This window comes from Odocoileus virginianus, chromosome 5 (genome assembly GCF_023699985.2).
Source record: "Odocoileus virginianus isolate 20LAN1187 ecotype Illinois chromosome 5, Ovbor_1.2, whole genome shotgun sequence".
NCBI classification, from domain to species: domain Eukaryota; kingdom Metazoa; phylum Chordata; class Mammalia; order Artiodactyla; family Cervidae; genus Odocoileus; species Odocoileus virginianus.
In genome coordinates, this window is record NC_069678.1 from 49,985,965 (window position 1) to 50,004,816 (window position 18,852).

The 18,852-nt window shown below is 41.1% G+C and overlaps 1 protein-coding gene and 1 pseudogene across 1 annotated transcript in view; one reads left to right on the forward strand and one right to left on the reverse strand.

Annotated features, from left to right (window-relative positions):
• ST6GALNAC5 (ST6 N-acetylgalactosaminide alpha-2,6-sialyltransferase 5) overlaps positions 1–18,852 on the reverse strand; it is a 206,313-nt gene that overhangs the window by 116,690 nt on the left and 70,771 nt on the right. The window lies entirely within an intron of this gene.
• LOC139035011 (transcription initiation factor TFIID subunit 9-like) lies at positions 1,433–12,073 on the forward strand (annotated as a pseudogene).

The following is an 18,852-nucleotide window of genomic DNA, read 5'->3' on the forward strand; positions in this document are numbered from 1 at the left end:
CAGGAGTCAGAGAGTCTCCTGAGGCAGAGACCTCTAAGTCCCACTCCATGGCCCCTTGCTGGCCCAGATTCCCTTAGGATGGGATAATGTGGCCAAGTTACAATCAACAAAATGTGGGAGGAAGTGTCAAGAGGGTACTTCCTGGCCCCCACAGGCACTTGGAACAAACCTTTAGCTCTCTCCTTTTTTTCTTTTTTAAAGTTTATTCTATTGAAGTATAGTTGATTTACAGTGTTATGTTAGTTTCTGGTGTACAGCAAAATGATTCAGTTATATATGTATATATATGTGTGTGCATATATATGTTTTAAAATATTCTTTTCCATTATGAATGGAATTATTGAATGTAGTTATTGAATGAGTTGTTGAATGTAGTTCCCTGTGCTATACAGAAGAACCTTGTTGTTCATCTGTTCTCTATATAAGAGCTTGCATCTGCTAATCACAGAATCCCAATCCATCCCTCTCCCATCACTCTCCTGCTTGGCAACCACAAATCTGTTCTCTATGTCTCTGTTAGCACCCTCTTTTCCTGACACAGCAAATTTGCAGGCTACAGGATAGAAAAGGGTCATCTGACTCACTTTGGACTTTGAGTGAAGAATAAACCTCAGTGTGTTAAAAAATTTACTTGTTAGGTTTATTTGTTACTGCAGCATAGTCTATCCTGAACTTTCCTCTGATTTATCAAGCCCATTTCATCTGAGGATGGTAAGTTAGAGGTGAGGGGCAGGCAGGATGCAGGACAGGAGGCTTCTGTGAATTCAACATTTTGCATTTGTTTAGAGATCCTCCTCTATTTGTCAGATCCTGTTATTGCAAAGATTCGGACCAACTTAACGACTGAACAATTCCTGTTATCCTGCTTAGAAATATGAATTTGTCAGCACAGGATGGAGGGATTTGAGGGGAATTTATACACAAGCCCAAATTTTCTCTTTTGGTCATAGTTTCCCCTGTGTTTTTTTTTTTTTGAAAAAACAAAAACAAGCAAACAAAAAGCCCAAAAAAACCTATTATAAGATAAAAGATAAACTTTCTGGAGATTTAAATACTTCAGATGGTAAACTTTCAATAATTTTATAGCTTTTTAATCATCATGTCCTTTTTGCTTTAACAATCCCTCATTTAAAATTACTAATTTTCATTAAGAAAACAGGGAAACACTTCATGACATTGATCTTGGCAGTGATTTCATGGACCTGACAACAAAAACATTGGCAACAAAAGCAAAAATAGCCAAGTGGAACTACATCAAACTAAAAATTCTTCTGCAGAGCAAAGAAAACAATCCTACCTCCCATCTCATTGTCTTTTTCCTACTGAAATTTTCATCCCCACTATCTCCTTCTGAATTACATAACCTTATGATTAATCATTTTAATGTGCAGATTAACTCTGGGTCTTCATGTCCTGTCCTTAGCTGACATAAATGAAGGAAATGAAGGAAGAGAAGATACCAATTAAATCATTTACCTCTCCTCTCCCAAGAGATTTTTAAATTAGATATTGCAAGGCAAAGAAATCAAACCCTCTTGCCATTGATCAAGTCATGTTAAAGCCTTAGATTGCCACCTGGTAGATATTGCTTGACTGCTCAAAATTATAGATTTAGGTCTCTACAAAAAAGGCATCTACTTCAGTTAAGTCTTGGTTCAGTTATGAGCTGACCGAGTACTCCCACGTACCATGTCTGAGTCAGCTAAAGCAAGGACTGCAGTGTCCCTCACAGGGCAAAGGTTCACAGTACAGATACCCACTTCACAATCCCCAGCTGTGAAGCATCAATTCCTGCAATGGCAGTCGTTCAAAATGTTGTCATTAAACCATCATTAATTAGGTCCTAAAACATTATTACTACTAATGTGGTGTCGTCACCAAAATACTGCCAATGAATCATCAAATGCATTGAAAACAAAATGTGAAGTTGATGATGAAGACTATAATAATTTGTTATTAGCCTTGATGCAGGTAACATGCATACTTGGTTTTGAATCCATTGTACTGAGATTAAACACGCATGCTATGTTTTAGAAAAATAGCATTTAATGAGTATATAAGGTTACCATATTTTTCAATTAAAAAAAGATACCAACTGAGTTTCAGACTACAACACCTGAAATAAAAACTAATTGTCCTCTTGAAAAAATAAAGTTGCAGATTCACTTTAAATAGCCAATGAAATAAATGTCTGGGTCCAAGATGGAGCTACCCCTGCCGGGTATGCCAGGTCAGCAAACTGATACAGGTAACTTTCAAGTCCAGAGAAAAGTTTCATTTGACCAGAAACACAATGTATCCTGTCAACCAATCCCCACATACCAAGTCAATTCAGGGTTCTGTGTGTATTTCCTTTCCCTTGTTCATTTTCCCTTTATTATTCTTTATCCTATAAAAGCATCCTGCCTTCCAGCCCGTGATGAAGTTCTCTGGACCCTGGCAAATGGAGACCACTTGCTTCATGAAGTGTTAAATAAAGTTTGTTTGTATCATCTAAATTGTCTTTAATTATTTTAAGAGAGCTTAATCTCTACTTATTTCCTGCCACATGATAGAGAAAATATGTTTTTAAAGCTACAAGATACAATTTCTAGGTCAGAATTATTTATATTATAATCAACTTAGATATATAAAATATTATTCATCCTAACCTTCAGTTAATGTCTAATAAAAAAGGCAAATTCATTTCTCTGGAATTGAGCTGCAGATGAATGGATAAGAAAGCAGTGGTACATATACACAGTGGAATATTACTCAGCCATTAAAAAGAATACATTTGAATCAGTTCTAATGAGGTGGATGAAACTGGAGCCTATTATACAGAGTGAAGTAAGCCAGAAAGAAAAACACCAATACAGTATACTAACACATATATATGGAATTTAGAAAGATGGTAATGATGACCCTATATGTGAGACAGCAAAAGAGACACAGATGTATAGAACAGTCTTTTGGACTCTGTGGAAGAGGGTGAGGGTGGGATGATTTGGGAGAATGGCACTGAAACATGTATATTATCATATGTGAAACAGATCACCAGTCCAGGTTTGATGCATGAGACAGGGTGCTCAGGGGCTGGTGCACTGGGATGACCCATAGGGATGGGATGGGGAGGGAGGTGGGAGGGGGGTTCAGGATGGAGACACATGCACACCCATGGCGGATCCATGTCAACGTATGGCAAAACCACTACAGTATTGTAAAGTAATTAGCTTCCAACTAAAATAAATAAATTTATATTAAAAAAGAGGCAAATTCAGGAATTCTGGACATGATTTCATTTTTATTCTCATTACTATCTTGCTAATAAATGTGTGTGTGTGTGTGTGTTCTCAGTCGCGTCCGACACTTTGTGACTCCCTGGACTGTAGCCTGCCAGGCTCCTCCCTCCATGGGATTATTCTGGCAAGACTACTGGAGTGGATTGTCATTTCTTTCTTTAGGAGATCTTCCTGATCCAGGGATTGAATGCAGGTGTCCTTTGTCTCCTGCATTGGCAGGTGGATTCTTTACCATTGAGCATCTGGGAAGCTCTGTTGCTAATAAATACAGTTATGAATTTTAATTGTTGTGAAAAATTGAAAGCATTTCCCCTGAAATCAGGAACAAGACAAGGGTGCCCACTATCACCACTACTATTCAACATAGTTTTGGAAGTTTTGGCCACAGCAATCAGGGCAGAAAAAGAAGTAAAAGGAATCCAGATAGGAAAAGAAGAAGTGGAACTCTCTGTTTGCAGATGACATGATCCTCTACATAGAAAACCCTAAAGACTCTACCAGAAAATTACTAGAGCTAATCAATGAATACAGTCAAGTTGCAGGATATAAAATTAACACACAAAAATCTCTTGCATTCCTATACACTAACAATGAGAAAACAGAAAGAGAAATTAAGGAAACAATACCATTCACCATTGCAACAAAAAGAATAAAATACTTAGGAGTATATCTACCTAAAGAAAAAAAGACCTATACATAGAAAACTATAAAACACTGATGAAAGAAATCAAAGAGGACACAAACAGATGGAGAAATATACCATGTTCATGGATTGGAAGAATCAATATTGTCAAAATGGCTATACTACCCAAAGTAATCTATAGATTCAATGCAATCCCTATCAAACTACCAACGGTATTTTTCACAGAACTAGAACAAATAATCTCACAATTTGTATGGAAATACAAAAAACCTCGAATAGCCAAAGTAATCCTGAGAAAGAAGAATGGAACTGGAGGAATCAATCTGCCTGACTTCAGACTCTACTACAAAGCCACAGTCATCAAGACAGTATGGTACTGGCACAAAGACAGAAATATAGATCAATGGAACAGAATAGAAAGCCCAGAGATAAATCCACGAACCTATGGTCACCTTATCTTCGACAAAGGAGGCAAGGATATACAATGGAAAAAAGATAACCTCTTTAACAAGTGGTGCTGGGAAAACTGGTCAACCACCTGTAAAAGAATGAAACTAGAACACTTTCTAACACCATACACAAAAATAAACTCAAAATGGATTAAAGATCTAAATGTAAGACCAGAAACTATCAAACTCCTAGAGGAGAACATAGGCAAAACACTCTCCGACATAAATCACAGCAGGATCCTCTATGACCCACATCCCAGAATTTCAGAAATAAGAGCAAAAATAAACAAATGGGACCTAATGAAACTTAAAAGCTTTTGCACAACAAAGGAAACTATAAGTAAGGTGAAAAGACAGCCCTCAGATTGGGAGAAAATAATAGCAAATGAAGCAATAGACAAAGGATTAATCTCAAAAATATACAAGCAACTCCTCCAGCTCAACTCCAGAAAAATAAATGACCCAATCAAAAAATGGGCCAAAGAACTAAACAGACATTTCTCCAAGGAAGACATACAGATGGCTAACAAACACATGAAAAGATGCTCAACATCACTCATTATCAGAGAAATGCAAATCAAAACCACAATGAGGTACCATTATACGCCAGTCAGGATGGCTGCTATCCAAAAGTCTACAAGCAATAAATGCTGGAGAGGGTGTGGAGAAAAGGGAACCCTCTTACACTGTTGGTGGGAATGCAAATTAGTACAGCCACTATGGAAAAGAGTGTGGAGATTTCTCAAAAAGTTGGAAATAGAACTGCCATATGACCCAGCAACCCCACTTCTGGGCATACACACCAAGGAAACCAGATCTGAAAGAGACACGTGCACCCCAATGTTCATCGCAGCACTGTTTATAATAGCCAGGACATGGAAGCAACCCAGATGCCCATCAGCAGACGAATGGATGAGGAAGCTGTGGTACATATACACCATGGAATATTACTCAGCCATTCAAAAGAATTCATTTGAATCAGTTCTAATGAGATGGATGAAACTGGAGCCCATTATACAGAGCGAAGTAAGCCAGAAAGATAAAGACCATTACAGTATACTAACACATGTATTTGGACTTTAGAAAGATGGTAACGATAACCCTATATGCAAAACAGAAAAAGAGACTCAGATGTATAGAACAGACTTGTAGACTCTGGGAGAAGGCGAGGGTGGGATGTTTCAAGAGAACAGCATTGAAACATGTATATTATCTAGGGTGAAACAGATAACCAGCCCAGGTTGGGTACATGAGATAAGTGCTCGGGCCTGGTGCACTGGGAAGACCCAGAGGGATCGGGTGGAGAGGGAGGTGGGAGGGGGGACTGGGATGGGGAATACATGTAAATCCATGGCTAATTCATTTCAATATATAACAAAAACTACTGTAAAAAAAAAAAATGCCAAAAAAAAAAAAAAAGAATTTTAATTGTTCCCCAAGGTTAGAATCATGGATAATTGAGTAAGCAAAACTGTGTCTGAGTTTGGATCAAAATTCTGTAGGCCTAGAATTTCATAAGAGGAACTGGACTCTGCTAGCACTTCAGAAACCAGGTCCCCCCAAAACCGAGTTCCCCTGACAAGTATGATTAACCTCTCTATCCAAAACCTAATTGCCTTTCTTGTCCAGCTCCTGTTCCCCTCAGGATTGAGAAGCATCAAACAAAAGGGGGGATTGAAATTGAACAGGACTCTGTGAGTCCCTCCCATGTACAAAAGCCCCTGTGTATCGTCCACCTTTTCTTGTTTATAGAAAAAGATTCTACTCTCCTATGCCTTCCTTGAGTTTCAAAGAGCAGACTCAAATGGTTACTAATTAGAGAAATGATGATATGCAGAAACAAAGGAAAAGCAATTAAGAAAGATAGCTTGAACAATAGTTCAATGATAGGACAGTCTTCCTCAAGGAATATACACAGCAATCAGATGCATACCTTTGGGTTGTTATGCAGAAACTAAGACCCCTGACCAGGTACAGGATGGTGATTATATGCTGATCTCGGTCTGGTTGGAACCTGAAAGTTGATGACTGAGATTCCTGAAATACCACCTTGTTACCTAACCACCACCACCCAATCAAAGGAACGTCATGCACCCTGCAACCCCCACTCCAATTACTGCATTTAAAAACCCTTCCCTGAAAACCATAGGGGAGTTTGGGTCTTTTGAGCATGAGCTACCAGTTCTCCATGTTTGGTGCACTGCAAATAGACACTATACTTTTCTTCACTTCAACTTTGTGTCAATCGATTGGTTATGCTGGGTAGCAGGCAAGGTGAACCCAAGTTTAGTTCAGTAACACTACTGAACTACTGAACAGTAACACACACTAATTCATATCTACTTAATTTTATAATTTGGTAGGAGACCCAACCTACCCATTCAGGGATAGGCACACCCATTTGAAAATAGTTGTTAACATGTTCAAAAAAATGTATGTGTGCTTATCCTTGTGTACATTGAATGCACCATTAAATTTAGACACAAAAATTAAAAATCTGAAATCACTTAAATTCCTAGGTAAAGTCATTTAAAATATTAAAACTAAACTTTTTATCATCCACAAACCATTCTGGCCCACTCTTGCAAAAATAGATCACAAGGCAATTTGGGTTGGAGGCATTTTTCTTCTTTAACTCTTCCAAGTGCAGCTTTGAATTAGCATGTTCAATAAAGCAAGTAACACTTCTACTTGATTGCTTGAAACCATTCTTGACCCTCATTTCATTCTAGTTGGAGGTAATTACTTGCTGCTAATGCAAAGTGCTAAAGACAGCCTTAAATTCTGTTGAATTATTATGTAGATTGGGAATCAGACCTCTCCAATTTTTCTCTTAAAACAGCACCATAACTCTAATTTCTACTTTGTCAGACTCAAAAGTCAACCTATTTTGAGTGAAAACTTCTTACTTAAAATAAGATATTGATCTTGGACCTGGTGGTAGAAATGGGTGAAATTCTTTGGAAATGAAGCCAGGAGTGAATTTCAGTAATAGGAGAGGTGAGGTATATACTTTCAGGATCTAATACACATCAGTTCGTATCCTTTTTTTTTTTTTTTTTCAAACCTGGGGTACTGAAAATACAAGACTGTGTAGGCAACTAAGTAGCAACTCCAAATGTAATCAGTCACTGGATAATTTTGTTGTTTTATCTGAGTTTAGATGAAAACTCTGACTATCAACTCATTTAAATTCAAATCAATCATTGCTGTATACTAAGACGTCATCTCTGGATTAATAGTATTTACGGTAAAATGGAACAGGGTTTCTCTTTGCCACATTCCTGGAATCAATAAAAAAAAAAAAAACAGTAAAAGGCATTTTTTTTCTGTGAATACCTAAATGACTTCATAACCATTACTCCACTCAGGAAAAATGATTCTTATAGCACAGTGAGGGGGAGAGAATGCTTGGTTTCTATTAAGACTAATGGAGATTGGGATGCAAAGTTCAGTTGTCAGGAAAGAAGCAGTTGCCACAAGCCTGGAGAACTGGAGGAAAATTTACTAATTAGTTCTTCCTAAACCAAGAAGCTTGTTGTTTTACTCTCCTTCCTTCATGAAAAGTAAGGCATAGGATCATATACCTAACAAGGGTAAATGAACTATCTTTCAAAATTAAAAAAGATGACAAATGCAACAACATAACCTTAAATATATGGGGTTGTGCATTCTTTACTTTAAAATTTAAGTCTACAAAATGTCAAAAACATCACACTTGAAAAATGGGGACTGGCGGGAGATGATTTATCAACTCCATTCCTCTGGGGAGGGCAGGCCCCAAGCACATTTCCTACAGCATCCCTACTATTTTCCGTTTTCTAAAATTATGCTTCTGGTCTAATCAAAATACTACTTTGACATAGACTTTTTAATCTTCCTTTTTTTCTTCCACAAAATCACCTCAGGTATCACAAATCCACTTTATTGGAAACCATAATCTTGTACTTAAAGAGCAACTCAGTATTAACCCCAGGCCCTCTGGACACCTTTAATCAGGTTTAGGTGAGTCCTGAAATCTTAGAATGCCTGATGGGGCTTGAGTCAGTAGGAGGATTTTACAGACCCTCGCTGTGTAGGGCCCACGCTCCAGCCACTTTACCCTGTGACTGGCATGGCCCTGGCACTTCTGCTGGGTCAGGAGGGAATCCAGCCCGTCCCGGTTTCCCAGGAGAACCACTCCAAGCCGGGCCCAAGCTGCCCAGCACCCCCAAGGCAGGAGAGGCACCATCTGTCTTGAGCTTCCAGGTCTCTCTCTCTTTTTTTTTTTTCAAAAGATCATCAGATGTTCACCTAAGTTGGTTTTCCTCAATTCGCTAAGCTTCAAATGCAAGGAAAAGACAATTTTTCCTCAGGTGAATTCTGGGGAGAAAAAGCTATAACTTCAGATCCAATGCTGATCTGAAAACAAATGCGGGGGAAGACAAACTAGGGGAGAGGAGCAGAGAGCAATTTCCAGGGAAAATCAGCATCATTAGGCTGATGCTAAAATCTCCTGTGAACCTTAAAGCCTGCCCTTAATGAAGGAAGCTGCTTTCTAGGGAATGTGCTAGCTTACATCCACAAATGAATTCGTTTGGAAGGATGGTTTTTCAATTTACAATTCACTCATCCATTCATTTGTTGGTCAGTGAGTACATATTGGATACTCGTATTTGCCAGACTCTGTGTAAGGCCCCGGGGAAACACAGCAAGCAAATGGACAAAAATCTCTACCTCCGTGTGGCTCACATTCTCATGGGTGAAGAGAGGGTTCAAAATAAACAATTAGAGGAATAAGTAAAGAAAGATAGAAAGGGGAAAATTTAATTTATTCTTGGTACATTAAATACTTTTTAATCTCAGCCTTTTGGGCTTGTAATTAAACAAAAATTCTCTGCTAAACAAAGCTTTCTATTTTTCATAATGAATATCACATTTCTTAGCTCCAGATCATCTTGACCTATAAACTATTAGCTGTGAAAGTGACCTGATACCCATCTATTTCTCCCTTTTAAAAAATGAAAGCAATTGCACAGGAATTGTTGCCAGTGTTCTCAGACAGAACCAGAACACATTCACTTCTGGATTTCTGGCCCCCTATATCAGGGGAAGCACTTGTGCCCCCTCCCAGGATGAAACCTCTCGCCTTGGGCAGCCTTAGGGTAAGAGAAGCAGCGGTGGGGACACACAGGACCCCTTGCTTTTATCCATCTGCACTCAAAACTCTTGTTTTCTTCAGCACGTGACCACGAAATGAATTACCTGCTGGACACCCACAATCCTCCTGTTGTACCCTGCGTGTGCAAACTCACACCCTATTTTTGTTAAAGAACACAATAGTCAGGTATACTCCAGAGAAAGTCCACACCATTTGAAATGTGTACGACTGGAATCTTGGCAGCTATCATGTCTTCATATTTTGGAACTGGTTTCCATGAGCTAGATGTAATATCTTGTCATAACAATGAATGAAAAGCATTAATTATATACTAAGACGTCAGGGGAAAGAAAAAAAAGCTTACAGTTAAATTCTCATGTTACTTGTGTCTGATTATTCATGGTTGGAATTAGATAGCCTTCTCCCCAACCTGCTGGAACAGCGGTCCCCAATCTTTTTGGCACCAGGGACCAGTTTCGTGGAAGACAATTTTTGCACAGACTGGGGTGGGAAGGGGGATGGTTTTGGGATGATTTAAGCATTTTATATTTATTGTGCACTTTATTTCTACTATTATTACATCAGCTCCACCTCAGATCACCAGATATCAGATCCTGGAGATTGGGGACTCCTGTGCTAGAAAGAGTTGTGGTGTTGAGGGAACCTGGGTTAGAAGCACTTCAGGACTGCCTGCTGTAGGCACTGTTATTATGTTGATGATAATGTGAACTTCTCAGCATGGGAAATTATATGACACAAAGATAAAATCAGATTTATTTTAGAAGGGACTGTCAAGTAACTTTACTGAACACTGCCTGTTACATGTTCAGTGCAAACCACTGAGTACAACACTGTATGTTTAAGAAGGAACAGAGGTAGCATCTAAGTGGCTTGTGTGCTACAAGAAATCACACGATGTCTTACCCATCACCCAAGCTCACAGAGTTGATAATCCTGACATTTGGTCAGCCACGGCTTCTGTAATTTGCCTCCAACTGCTACTTAACTAAAGTTGTGCCCAGTAATGACAATTCTTAGTTAACACTCACAATAAAAATGCTAATTTTTTAAGGCTGCAAAAAAAGCTTTCAGTGAATCTCTACAAGCATAACTAAGTTCTAGCCATCCAGTGAAACCGGTTATGATTGTCAGACCTACGATTTTTGTGTTTGTGTTTTATTTTTGTTACAAACCCCAAAAGACAGGTGACAGAAAGGTGAGGAGCCAGAGAAGGCAAAATGGGTGCACTCCAAAGCTTGTAATTAAGGTTGGCACGAAAGCGAAAGGTGTTTGCAGCTGCCACTGCGGTATGGACCTTACCATCATTTTCCTTGAACTCGATTGAGATGAGGGAGTTAGAAGAGAGGCAGTATGGGCCCAGCAGACCTTTTCCTGCAGCTGCAATAAAAGACCAGATTTTAAATTCCTATGTAACTTGCCCAAGTTATTATATTTCTAAGGATCTCAAATTTCATCACCCTGAAGGAGCCAGATGACATGGTTTCTAAGGTTCCCTCCATTTAATACATGTTTAAAATAGTCTGTCATAAAAAGCACAGTAACATGAATTTGTGTTAACATTTGAGCTAACATTTATTAATTTTTTTGTATGTACAAGCACCACATTGTGCTCCATTATATCAGTCTTATTTATTTATGAAGACTTGGAGAGTCTCCCCTAAGATGGTGGAGGAACAGAACGGAAGACCACTTTCTCCTCAACAAATTCATCGAAAGATCATTTGCACGCTGAGCAAATACCACAAAACAACTTCTGAACGCTGTGGAGGACACCAGGCACCCAGAAAGGCAGCGCTTCATCTTCAAAAGGAGGTAGGACAAAATATAAAATATAAAAAGAGAGACAAAAGAGTTAGGGATGGAGACCTGTCCTGGGGAGGGAGTTGTAAAAGAGGAGAAGTTTCCAAACACCAGGAAACCCTCTCATCAGCGGGTCTGTGGGGAGTTTTGGAATCTCAGAGGGCAACATAACCAGGAGGAAAAAATAAATAAATAAAACCCACATATTATGCGCCTAACTGCAACTCCCAGCAGAGAAGTAGCCCCGATGCTCACGTCTATCACCAGCAAGCAGGGCTGAACAGGGAGGCGCGGGCTGCATTGCTTAGGGTAAGGACCAGGCCTGAATGCCTGGATGACAATCTGAGTGAGCTAATATGAGATAGCAACCCAAACCGTGGGATAGCCAGAGAGAGAGAGAGAGAAAAAAAAAAAAAAGGCGAAAGCGAGAGAGAGAGAACTTTTCCGCGAAAAGCTCTAACCTAAGGCACTGCCAGGCCGCAAAGGATTGGGCGAATACAAGAGGAAGCTAGCTGGCAGGGGGCTGGCCCATCCCCCGCTGGAGGACGGGAGGCAGGTGGGCGACAGCCAGAGCCGGAAGGCAAGGGGCAAACTCGGCCCCAGAGATGGCATCCCCTACCAAACTGCGAGCAGGCTCCCAGTTGCTAACCAAGTCTTCCTGGGATCCTGGACAGTTGACATCTGCCAGGAGGGTCGCAGCCAGAGGTCAGCTCCTCAGAAGAGACACACGCACACCTGAGCCGGCGCTCCCGCTGCGCCCAGGACAGCAAGTGGCCGGGACGGGGAGGTGATAAGACGCCCCGCACTTGGGGAGAGTGCCCTCACTAAGCACCAGGTCGCCTGAGCTACTCGGCCCTGGGAAGGGCACAAAACACAGGCCCAAAGGAGCCTGCGCCTTTGTGGAGTACCCGAGAACCTGAACCTGAGCGGCATAGATCTGGGAAGTGCACGCAACCCAGGGCCCGCCTCAGACAGTCCCCGGCAGAGCAACCTGGAGCCTGAGCAGAGTAGTCTGGGAAAGCACACACGCTGTGAGCGGGGGCAAACCCAGTGCCGCTGAGACAGTGTGAGCACTCCCCACGCACACCAGTGATGTTTGCAGCGTCCCTTCCTCCCCGCAGCACAGCTGAACAAGTGAGCCTAAATAAGGGACCACCTTCACCCCCTTGTGTCAGAGGGGAAGTTAGATACTGAAGAGACTTGCAAACAGAGGAAACCAAAATAAACAAAGAAGAGGGAACAGCTTTGGAAGTGACAGGTGCAACAGATTAAATCCCTGTAGTTAGCACTGGCTACATTGGAAGGGATGTATAGACCTTGAGAAGAAGTATAAGCTGGAACAAGGAACTGTCTGAAACTGAACTGACCCCACACTGCCCTCAACAGCTCCAGAGAAATTCCTAGATATATTTTGCTATTATCATTTTTAATTTTTTAAATTAAAAATAATTGTAAGTTCTTTATTACTCCTTTAATTTTCATTTTTAAAACCTACTATTACCTTGCAAGAAAAAAAGACACTATTTTTAAAGCAAATTTCATATTTTTTAAAATAACTTTTGTGATTTTGTTTTGTTTGTTTTTTTTTAATATTGTATTTTTGAGAGTCTAACCTCTACTCTAGATTTTTAATCTTTACTTTTTGGTACTTGTTATCAATTCTGTACCTTTAAGAATCCAATCTTCAGTACCCATTTTTACTTAGGAGTGTGATTACTGGCTTGGTTGCCCTCTCCCCCTTTTGACTCGCTTTTTTCTCCCCCAGGTCACCTCTATCTCCTCCCTCCCCTTCTCTTCTCTACTTAACTCTGTGACTGTCTTTGGGTGTTCTGGGCTGTGGAGAGCACTTAGGGAACTGATCACAGGCTAGACTGGTCTCTGTCCTTTTGACTCCCCCTCTCCTCCTCCTGGTCACCTCTATCTCCCTCCTCCCTCTTCTCTTCTCTATGGAACTCCATGAACCTCTCTGAGTGTTCCAGACTGTGGAGAGCAAATAGGGAACTGATCACAGGCTAGACTGGTCTCTCTCCTTTTGATTCCCCTCTTTCTCCTCGTGGTCACCTCTATCTCCCTCCTCCCTCTTCTCTTTTCCATGTAACTCTGTGAATCTCTCTGGGTGTCCCCCACTGTGGAGAAACTTTTTGTCATCAACCTAGTTATTTTATCACTGTGTTGTATGGATAGAGAAGTCTTGAAGCTACTGTAAGAATAATACTGAAAACCACAGGCAGGAGGCTTAAATCCAAAACTCGAGAACACCAGAAAACTCCTGACTCCAGGGAACATTAACTGACAAGAGCTCATCCAAAAGCCTCCATACCTACAGTGAAACCAAGCTCCACCCAAGAGCCAACAAGTTTCAGAGCAAGACATACCATGCTAATTCTCCAGCAACACAGGAACATAACCCTGAACACAAAAATACAGGCAGCCAAAAGTCACACCAAACCCACAGACACCTCAAAACTCACTACTGGACACTTCATTGCACTCCAGGGAGAAGAGATCCAGCTCCACCCACTGGAACACGGATGCAAGCTTCCCTAACCAGGAAACCTTGACAAGCCACTTGTCCAACCCCACCCACAGGGAGGAACCTCCACAATAAAGAGGAACCACAAACTTCCAGCATACAGAAAGGCCACTCCAAATACAGCAACCTAAACAAGATGAAAAGGCAGAGAACTATTCAGCAGGTAAAGGAACATGATAAAAGCCCACCAAACCAAACAAATGAGGAGGAGATAGGGAGTCTACCTCTTTATGAAGACTTCAGGGCCTAATAATCATAACAATACTGACAACAACTAGCATTTATTGAACGCTTACTTCATGCCAGGTTTTATACTAACGGGTTGACTTTACCTGAACTCAGAAATCCCTCTTCTCTAATATGTGGTCACCATAGCCACATCTTCTGTATCTTGTCTCCAACTGCTATTTAAATTAGAGCTGTGCCTAGTAATAGCAACTGTAACCTAATACTCATAGTTAAATTGCTAATTCTATTACATGCCTCAAATATAAGTTTTAGTGAACTATGCACGCGTAACTAACCTACAACTCAGTGAAGCTGGCTGTGGGTGCCAGTCTTATGATTTCTGAGTTGTACATGCATTTGCATGTACATAATTAAATAATCACAGTGACACTATGAAAGTGGTACTCAGATTATTCTCAGTTTCAGATAAGGAAATGGAGAGGTTAATTAACTTAAGCAAAGTCATTTAGCAGGTAGGTGGCAGTCAAATCCCGGAGTCTTCCATTCACTGGAATATAAATTCCATGATGGTAGCAACCATGTCTGTCTCATTTGCCTCTGCCTCTCCAGTGCCTACAGCAGGGCCTGACATATAGCAGGTGATCAATAAATACATGTGGAATGAGTGAAGGGTTAACTCTTACCCCTTACTCTCAACCACACTGCCAGATACATCACACAGTCAGCCGTCCCAGTGATCTTGTAAGAGACAGCAAGGAAGGCCCTACTGGTGAGCACAGGTAGATTAGCATCATTTCTTTCATCTCTGTTCCTGGAAAACCAAGTGAAACTGTGCATATTTTGTTGGCCTTATGCCCCTTCCTTTTGCATAAAGGATGATAGAACTGTGGAGTATTTGTGTCAGGGAGCCCAAGTGGATGAGCCTGCTTCCCTTGGCCTTTGCTCTGGAAATGTCATTCCCATTGACAGTGGGTCCTGATTTTGCAAGGAAAAGCCAGCTGGTTGATTAGTTGTATGAGTGACCATCTCTTGTAGGAGTTCTGATTAGTTTTCATCATGCCTCTGCCTTTGGACCATGAATAAGATTGTCTTGCTTTTCTATCACCAAAACTGGTTACCTGTTATATTTCCAGCCCTAACAGAAGAGAAATGAGAAGGGAGATGGCTTGAGTGTCCCAGTGGCACTCAACCTGCTATCACTAGTGCTGAGCAGGGCCATCCATCCCTTCAGAATTGACAGAGCATCCCTGAGATAAAGTAGATGCTGTGGCTGAAGCCGTGAGTGCTCAGAGTCAGCCATGTCCATCTAGAACACAAGAAAGCAAAGGTAGCCTCCTGGAGGAAGGATTTGCTCTCAGTTGAAAACATCTGGCTCTGTGGAATCCAAGAGGATTGATTGTTTAGTAAATATTTCATTAGGAACATCAGCTGTGGAATTTGGATGCTTAAGTGTTGCAGATAATTAAATGTAAATAATTAAAAATTAATAACTTTTGAAATATTAAGCATAATGAGGCAGCCAATATCATATAAGAAGGGGTCCACTCATCTTGAAGATTTGCTGGCCGGCTTCAGGGCTGGGTCACGGCAGTTCCTGATTGCATCAGTTCCTGATAGTTCCAGGGATGCAGCGCTTCACTCCAACTTGGCAAAAGGCACTCACTACCAACAGATGTCTTCTGGTCCACACCACTGTAGTACGCAGATCTTTCCAAAGGCTCTATCCAGAGCTGTTACTGGGGTGTGTGTGAGCGGGGGCAGGGGAGAGCCTGTAAACGTACTGCCAGAAATCACACTTGCAGTCAGAAGGTGCTAGAACTGAAACAAAGATGAATCCACATTTGTTCAGTGAATTATGTAATGGAAATAAGCTCCCTGGAGAGTTGTTCCATTTAGTCTTTTCTCTTGCTCCCGCTCTCTCATCTTCAATCATTTCCCTATTCCTTCCCAGTAGCTCCTGCTCTTCATTCTAAAAATAATATGCTCAAGTGTTCCTCCTCATACAAAGAGAATTCTCCCAACGTGTCTCCCTGTAAAAGCCCCTCGGCTCTCCTTTCTTTCCTCATCAAATTTCTTGAAAGAGTGGAGCACGTTCCCTCCTCCCTCTCCGCAGCCCTGCTTCCCTGGTGTGGCAGCCTGACCCTGCCATCACCACACCACACACAAACTGCTCCCAGCAGTCACTGATACTGTATTGCCCCATAAATCTAATGCTCTCTCTTTTTAAAAATCTTTTTAAATTTATTCTTTATTTTTCTGACTGCACTGGGTCTTTGTTGCTGCGTGTGGGTTTTCTCTAGTTGTGGGGCATGGGGGTCTACTTGCAGTACACAGGTTTCTTAGTGAGGTGGCTTCTCTTGTTGCAGAGAAGGGCTCTAGGGCGTGTGGGCTCAGTAGCTTTGGCACATGGGTTTAGTAGCTCTGCAGCATGTGGAATCTTCCTAGACCAGGGATCAAACCCATGTCCCCTGCATTGGCAGGCGGATTCTTAACCGCTGGGTCATCAGGGAAGTCTCAATGATCTATTAAGACTTCTCCATAGGATCTTATACTTGCAACTCTATTTTTCTGAAATCATTTTCTCCTCTGGTTTAAGCTCTAACATTTTCTCCTGGTGTTCCATCTACCTTTCTGGTGACCAGTGTTTAGTTCCTGGCCTGGCTCCAAAGGTGAGCTTTTCCCCTACATTCTTTTCTTCTCTATACAAGGGCCTGCAAATGCAAGTCCAACAGAGAGAAAGCCAGAAATATAAACACGTGAAATAGATGGGATAGGAGGGGTATAAAACTACAGGGTATATACAATAGGTATAAGACAATAAGACAATAGGTGCAGTCCTTGGTAAATGGATATTGTATACCCTGATGCTAAAGGCATTCAAATTGGGATAGAGTCATTTTGATCACTTCAGCAGCCTTACCAAGAGCAAGGAATTATAAGCATAAATATTAATGGTCAGGTAGGACAGAGGAGAAAGAGGCATGATTCTTTTATGCTGTCTTCTGGTAAAGATGGGACTGATATCAGTATTAGAGATAGTTGCTGTTGGTTTTCTATTGGTTTTTCTTGTCATGGTACACAAAGAAGTAACAGCAACTGAACACAAAGTACCTTGACCAGCTGAATGCATTCATTTTCTGTTTTTCCTTGCTTGTTGGGTGTTTGTCTTACTTGGTACACTTGCTCTTTCTTCTTCAACTCATCAGACTCAACTCTTCCTCACACCACCTTCTATCAAGCTGTCGACCATTCTCTTTAAAAAAAATTATTGGGGGTTTAACATGGTTTTAGACTATGAATGAAGGAAAATATTTGCAAATTATTCAGCAGATAAGAGGTTAATATCCAAAATATATAAGGAACTCATACAACTCAACAGCAAAAAAACCTGAAACAATCCAGTTAAGAAATGGGCAGAGAAAATGAATAGGCATTTTTTGTTTTTGTTTTTTTCAGAGGAGATCTACAAATGCTAACAGGCACATGCAAAAGTGCTCAACATCACTATCAGGTCAGTTCATTTCAGTTCAGTCGCTCAGTCAAGTCCGAATCTTAGTGACCCCATGAATCGCAGCAAGCCAGGCCTCTCTGTCCATCACCAACTCCTGGAGTTTACTCAAACTCATGCCCATCGAGTCGGTGATGCCATCCAGCCATCTTATCCTCTGTCATCCCCTTCTCCTCCTGCCCCCAATCCCTCTCAGCGTCAGGGTCTTTACCAATCAGTCAGCTCTTCGCATCAGGTGGCGAAAGTATTGGAGTTTCAGCTTCAGCATCAGTCCTTCCAATGCACACCCAGGTCTTATCTCCTTCAGGATGGACTGGTTGGATCTCCTTGCAGTCCAAGGGACTCTCAAGAGTCTTCTCCAACACCATAGTTCAAAAGCATCAATTTTTCGATACTCAGCTTTCTTCACAGTCCAACTCTTACATCCATGCATGACCACTGGAAAAACCATAGCCTTGACCAGATGGACCTTTGTTGGCAAAGTAATGGCTCTGCTTTTTAATATGCTGTCTAGTTTGGTCATAACTTTCCTTCCAAGGAGTAAGCGTCTTTTAATTTCATGGCTGCAGTCACCATCCGCAGTGATTTTAGAGCCCCCCAAAATAAAGTCTGACACTGTTTCAACTGTTTGCCCATCTATTTCCCATGAGGTGATGGGACCAGATGCCATGATCTTAGCTTTCTGAATGTTGAGCTATAAGCCAACTTTTTCACTCTCCTCTTTCACTTTCATCAAGAGGCTTTTTAGTTCCTCTTCACTTTCTGCCACAAGGGTGGTGTCATCTGCATATCTGAGGTTATTGATATTTCTCCCGGCAATCTGGATTCCAGCTTGTGCTTCTTCCAGCCCAGCATTTCTCATAATGTACTCTGCATATAAGTTAAATATGCAGGGTGACAATATACAGCCTTGACAAACTCCTTTTCCTCTTTGGAACCAGTCTGTTGTTCCATGTCCAGTTCTAACTGTTGCTTCCTGACCTGTATACAGGTTTTTCAAGAGGCAGGTCAGGTGGTCTGGTATTCCCATCTCCTTCAGAATTTTCCACAGTTTATTGTGATCCACACAGTCGAAGGCTTTGGCATAGTCAATAAAGCAGAAATAGATGTTTTTCTGGAACTCTCTTACTTTTTCAATGATCCAGTGGATATTGTCAATTTGATCTCTGGTTCCTCTGCCTTTTCTAAAACCAGGTTGAACATCTGGAAGTTCTCAGTTCACGTATTGCTGAAGCCTGGCTTGGAGAATTTTGAGCATTACTTGACTAGCGTGTGAGATGAGTGCAAT